Source organism: Salvelinus sp. IW2-2015, linkage group LG35, assembly GCF_002910315.2.
Source record: "Salvelinus sp. IW2-2015 linkage group LG35, ASM291031v2, whole genome shotgun sequence".
Classification (NCBI taxonomy): Eukaryota; Metazoa; Chordata; class Actinopteri; order Salmoniformes; family Salmonidae; genus Salvelinus; species Salvelinus sp. IW2-2015.
Genome location: NC_036874.1, coordinates 326903 through 334029, shown reverse-complemented (window position 1 = coordinate 334029; position 7127 = coordinate 326903).

Genomic DNA, 7127 nt, shown 5'->3' with positions numbered 1-7127 from the left:
AGCAGCTCTGCTTCTAGCTTTCTAAGCAACTTTTGTGTTCTCATTATATACAGCCGGAAATAACTTTTGGATATCAGAACACTTAACTTCACGCATTACTTACCGGGAATTAGGACATTCCCCCTGAATTGATCCTTTGTTCGTACCAGGGCAATTGAACTTATCTCAGAGGCTGCTCAAGCGCCACCCGGCCCAGGAAGAGGTATCGGGAATAGACTCCTAGTCTGACTAAGAGGCGTCACTCCACCACCGCTTCCGAGTTATTACTCGCTAATGTTTAGTCTCGAATAATAAAGGCTAGTTAGAGCTCAAGGCGAGGATTCCTTGCCAGAGCAGACATCAGGTATTTGCTTAACAATACTCTGTCTCACGGAATATTACGTCTCTTTCCCCTACAGACAGCTGGTTCTCAGTATATACGCACAGACCCAGTAAATAAAGGAACTCTCTAGGAAGCGTGTGATTGTGATTGTTGATAACATACAGAAAACTCCACAGTCCTTTTGTTCACGCCGACGCTAGAATACTCTCACAATCAAAATTGCCAAACCTTATTACCTGCCAAGATAAATTCCTCTTCGTTATTAGTCAACAGCCGTGTATATTCCACCCAAGCCCGCATACCACGACAGCCCTTCGAACGTTCACTAGACTTTATGCAAACTGGAGACACATACTCCTGAGCTGCATTTATTGTAGCTGGGGATTTTAACAACAGCAAATTTTGAGTTAACCTACCCCAAGTTCTGCCAACACTGTCGCACTCGCTCTGAGACTCTTAGACCACTGCTACTCAGCTTTTCAAAGCCTTAAGGCCCTCCCTTCAAGCAAATCAAATCACAACTCCTTTTGCTCTCCCTTCCTATAGGTAGAAACTCAAACAGGAATACGTGCAAAAGGACTATTCAACGCTGAGTTGACAATCGGCATCCACTCCCCCAAGATCGTTTTGACTCACGCAGACTCTGATAAAATTCCAGGTTAGCCTTAAAGAATAACATCGACGAAATACATGGATAGGTGACTGAGTTTATCAGGAAGTGTATAGGGAACAAGATTGTTACCCCACTGTCGACTATTAAACCTAACCCACACCAGAAACTGACTTGATAATGGCGCAATTCGACAAAACAGAGCGCAACCACCGCATATAAATTAAATATCAGAAAGAACACCACATTTTAACCATGGCAGGGGTGAACTAGAATATGGCCGAAATTTACCAAACAGTGTAGTTAATCCCTCCGTAAGCCCCACACACATCCCCAACAGGCAAACGCAAAACGTCAGTATAGAGACAAAGTGGAGTCGCAATTCAACGGCTCAGACACGAGACGTATGTGGCAGGGTCTACAGACAATCACGGATTACAAAGGGAAATCCAGCCACGTCGTGGACACCGTCATCTTGCTTCTGGACAAAACACCTTTGAGGATAACAGTACAAACGACACGGCACGCTACCAAGGACTGTCTCCTTCTCCGTGGCTGATGTTAGTAAGACATTTAAGCATGTTAACCCTCGCAAGGCTGCCGGCCCAGACAGTATCTCTAGCCGCGTCCTCAGGACATGCGCAGACCAGCTGGAGTGTTTGGTCGATGGGCTGATGGTCGACCGAGATTTCTTTAGTCAAGCAAATATATAAATACAGTGCATTCGTAAAGTTTTCAGACCCCTTCACTTTTCCACATTTTGTTACGTTACAGCCTTACTCTAAAATTGATTAAATAAAATGTTTCGTCATCAATCTTCACACAATACCCCATAATGACTAAGCAAAAACAAGTTTAGACATTTTTGCAAATATATATATGAAATACCTTATTTACAGTGCCTTCAGAAAGTATTCAGACCCCTTCACTTTTCCACATTTTGTTACGTTACAACCTTATTCTAAAATAGATTTAAAAAATCAAATTAAAAACTCATCAATCTACACACAATACCCAATAATGGCAAAGCGAAACAGGCTTTTTGACATTTTTGCAAATATATATATTTTTAAATACATACTTTTTTTTACATAAGTATTCAGACCCTTTGCTATGAGACTCGAAATTGAGCTCAGGTGCATCCTGTTTCCATTGATCATCCTTGATGTTTCTACAACTTGATTGGAGTCCACCTGTGGTAAATTCAATTGATTGGACATGATTTGGAAAGGCAAACACCAGTCTATATAAGGTCCCACAGTTGACAGTGCATGTCAGAGCAAAAATCCACGCCATGAGGTCAAAGGAATTGTCCGTAGAGCTCCGAGACAGGATTTTGTCGAGGAACAGATCTGGGGAAAGGTCCCAAAAAATGTCTGCAGCATTGAAGGTCCCCAAGAACACAGTGGCCTCCATCATTATTAAATGGAAGAAGTTTGGAACCACCAGGTTTGGAACCACCAGCTTTTCCTGGAGCTGGTCGCCCGGCAAAACTGAGCAAGCGGGGAAGTAGGGCCTTGGTCAGGGAGGTGACCAAGAACCCAATGGTCACTTTGATAGAGCTCCAGAGTTGTGGAGCTGGGAGAACCTTCCAGAAGGAACCATCCACAACCATCTCTGCAGTACTCCACCAATCAGGCCTTTATGGTAGAGTGGCCAGACGGAAGCCACTCCTCAGTAAAAGGCACATGACAGCCCACTTGCAGTTTGCCAAAAGGCACCTAAAGGACTCTCAGACCATGTGAAACAAGATTCTCTGGATGCTCCCCATCCAACCTGACAGAGCTTGAGAGGATCTGCAAAGAAGAATGGTAGAAACTCCTCAAATGCCAAGCTTGTAGCGCAGGGGTCGGGAACCTATGGCTCCCGAGCCAGGTGTGGCTCTTTTGATGATTGCATCTGGCTCGCAGATAAAACAAAATATTCTCACTTGTTTTAATCCATCCATCGATTTTTCACTGCTCATGTCCTGTTCAGGGCTGCARGAGCAATTGTYCATTATTTTAATTAAATGATACTGGCCTACGTTRGCCGTTGCTAGGTAAAACAGGTAAACGCCTCCTTTTGAATCAGTCTGCTCGGTCATTAGCTCAAAGCTAACCCTTCGACGAAGAAGATGGCGAAAAGAAAAAAAGATGACGAGTATCGTACATTTCAGGACGAATGGACCGAAGAATTCGCCTTTGTGGAGAGAGCAGGTTCTGCGGTGTGTCTAATTTGCAATGACAAAATTACATCGATGAAACGGTCGAATGTAAAGCGGCACTTCGACGCGCGCCATGCTACCTTTGCATCAAAATACCCTGCGGGAGACAGCAGAAAGAAAGCGTGCCAAGAGCTACTGAGCAGGGTGCAAGCTAGCCAGCAGCAACTCCGCGTATGGACCCGGCAAGGTGACTATAATTCCGCTAGCTTTGCTGGATCTTTAGCAATAGTGAGGAACGGAAAACCATTCACAGATGGCGAGTATGCTAAAACGTTCATGCTGGATGTAGCCAATGAACTTTTTGATGATCTTCCGAACAAAGACAAGATAATTAAACGGATACAAGACAATGCCTCTGTCGGCAAGAACTGTTCATGATCGTACCATCGTCATGGCAAACAAAGTGGAGGAAACGCAAGTGAAGGACATAAATGCAGCGCCGTTCTTTTCCCTGGCTTTGGATGAGTCAACAGACGTGAGCCATTTGTCGCAGTTCAGCGTGATTGCAAGATATGCTGTTGGTGACACACTGCGCGAAGAAAGTCTTGCAGTTCTGCCATTAAAAGGGTCCACAAGAGGTGAGGATTTATTTAAGTCTTTCATGGAGTTTGCTCAAGAAAAAAATCTACCTATGGATAAACTTCTCTCAGTGTGTACTGATGGTGCTCCGTGTATGGTGGGGAATAAAAAAGGATTTGTGGCGCTTCTCCGTGAACATGAAAATAGACCCATCCTAAGTTTCCATTGCATTCTACACCAGGAGGCACTTTGTGCTCAGATGTGTGACAGGCAGTTTGGGGAAGTGATGTCGCTGGTCATTCGTGTGATCAACTTTATTGTTGCTCAAGCCTTAAATGATCGCCAGTTTAAAACACTGCTGGATGAAGTTGGAAATAACTATCCTGGTCTGCTTTTGCACAGCAATGTGCGTTGGTTGTCAAGAGGGAAGGTGCTTAGCCGTTTTGCGGCTTGCCTGAAAGAAATCCGGACTTTCCTTGAAATGAAAGGCATCRAGCATCCTGAGCTAGCCGAAACTGAGTGGCTCCTCAAGTTTTACTATCTCGTAGATATGACTGAACATCTGAACCAGCTCAACGTGAAAATGCAAGGCATTGGAAATACAGTGTTATCCCTTCAACAAGCTGTGTTTGCTTTTGAAAACAAGCTAGAACTTTTCATCATGGATCTTGAAACAGGTCGTTTACTACATTTTGAAAAACTGAGCCAATTTAAAGATGCATGCACAGCAAGTGAGCCTATTCAAAACTTTGATCTCCACCAGCTAGCTCGCTGCACATCCAGTCTCCTACAGTCCTTCAAAGCACGCTTTGGAGAATTTCGTGAGCACACTCGTCTTTTTAAGTTCATCACCCTTCCAAACGAGTGTTCACTGAACACAGCCGACCTGAGTTACATTCCTGGTGTCTCCGTCAGAGATTTTGAAGCAGAAGTGGCTGACCTGAAGGCCTCAGACATGTGGGTGAATAAGTTCAAGTCACTGAATGAAGATTTGGAAAGAATCATACGACAGAAAGCGGAGTTGGCGAGCAAGCACATGTGGACAGAAATGAAAAAACTTCAACCCGAAGACCAGCTGATTCTCAAAACTTGGAACGCGCTTCCTGTCACATACCACACACTGCAGCGTGTGAGTATTGCTGTATTGACCATGTTTGGATCTACGTATGCATGTGAGCAGTCATTCTCACATCTTAAAAACATCAAGTCCAACCTACGATCACGTTTAACGGATGAAAGCCTCAACGCTTGCATGAAGCTTAACCTCACCAAGTACCAACCAGACTACAAAGACATCAGCAAATCCATGCAGCACCAGAAGTCGCATTAATGGTGAGTATTATAACAACATTATTTAAGAATAAATTCAGAGGCTTATTATACTGACATTTAGTTGAATTCACTTTTAAAATATATTATATGGCTCTCACTGACATACATTTCAGGGTGAGGCGGTATGGGAAGTTTCTGTACGGCAGAGCAATAATGACAGGGCTGAGGCCGGTATAGGGAAGTTCTGTCACGGGCAGAGCAATAATGACAGGGCTGAGAGGAATCAGAGAGCCTCTGGACATTCTCTGGGGGAGGGAGGGCACAACAGAGGGACAGGGCCATAGGGCTCAGCCAGTGTCCGGGGGCTGAGGGTCACAAGAGGAGAGAGGCCAGTCTTGCAGACACAGGGACCAGACCTTTCCTGAGGCTCTGTAGGACCAGAAACAAGTCAAATATCAGGAAAGTTGCCTATGTTAAAAACAATCTGTAGATATTTATTTTCTAACTAAACACATTAACAGATACATATACACTCAATAAGTAAGAGTAACTTACAAGCTCTGGAACTGTTATTTTTCATGACTGAGGAGCCTGTTTCTCGGCTATACTGGTTGCATTTCTGCCATGCTGTCTAAATTTTCGGCATCTCTCCAGTGGCATTTCTTGAATGCCACTTTCAACCTCCAAGTCGATTCAGCACATGTCAAGTCTACTGCCATTAAGATCACCTTCGCGCTGAGTTTCTCTTCATCTCTTGGATCAGTTGCCAATCACCTCCTCGCCATCCTCTTGATCTCCCCTAGCCACGTCTTACCATCAGTCTCTACTTCCTCCTCCCTAACTCCACTTCGCAATCCATCCTCTACAGCATCCCTCATTCCTTCTTCTGCTCTCTTGGTTATGTTCCTGAGCCGTCATTGTGCGTCTCCAAGCCTTCCTCCAGGTGAGTTCTATTGAGGTCAGGTTTCTTTGTCCTCCTCAGGTTCTCCGTCGTTGTTGTTGGTCCACTGTGTTATCTTGTCCAGCTGCTGCCTGCAGGGCCGGACAGTGGGGACCACCTCCATCTGGCGTGACACCTTCTTCAGGGCACTCACAGAGGCAGGGAGGAGGATGTTGGGCTTGGCCACAATAATCTCAACAGACATAGGGTCAAACCATTGAGATGTGACACACACAAATTTAAAGATGCCTACCAGTCGATGGTCCTTCAGTGGTCCTTGTGGTTCCTTTGGAGGCTCTGGACTGTCCTCAGTAGAGGCATCATTGCCATCATCAAGCTGTGTGTCAGAGAGCTAGCTGGTCATAGTCCATTCTCCACATTCAGTGAAAGAGTTACTCAAAAATGTGTGTGTGTGTGTGGGGGGAGGTTATATCAAGTTTAATATTGCAGATACATTTTGAGATCTATCAATACAATTGTCTGTATCATTTCCAATCCCCCATGCATATATATTTCTTGTTTTAATATGCAGAACTAACCAGGAAGTCTGACTCGTCGTAGGAGTGGAAAGACAGATCGTCGTCCTCTACCATATCACTCACTTCAAGCTTTGTCACCTTTTATATCCTCCTCGTCCTTAACTTTCAGCGGTGGTGTCCTCATTTCATGATCCTCATCATCACACTGAGCGTCAACTAGTCAGAGATCATCCTCCTCACAGTGATGTCACTCAACAAAGACATGGACGGTAGGGTACAACTCTTACCTCAGATTCACAGTCAGTGAAGGAGTAGATGGAAAAGTAATTAGAATTGGAGGATCAGTTCACCTCATATTTTCTCTATCAGCCGAGTCACCCTTCCAGACTGAGGAGACAGAGAAAGGCATGTACTCATGACAGCCATAGAATACACTGGCATTGACCCTCAAGGAAATGTAGAATATGTAGGTTGTACAAGTAGTGAGCAATACATGGGTAACTGAAAATGCAATAAATGCAACTCCCATAACATTAGGGGTGGGGCTAAAGATATATATATATATACTATGGTATATGATTCTTTAGCATCTTGAATGGATGATTGTCAATTCAACCAAGCCAACCAAAATGGCCATATGAATCAAAAGATTGATCTATCTGTTGTGTCTCTATGTTCCATCCATCCCTAGATGTCTGGTCCTGCCCACAGCTCACAATGATTGGCTGTAAACAGTAAAGAATGAATTCAACACTGCTTTGCTCATTGCAGAATGCATA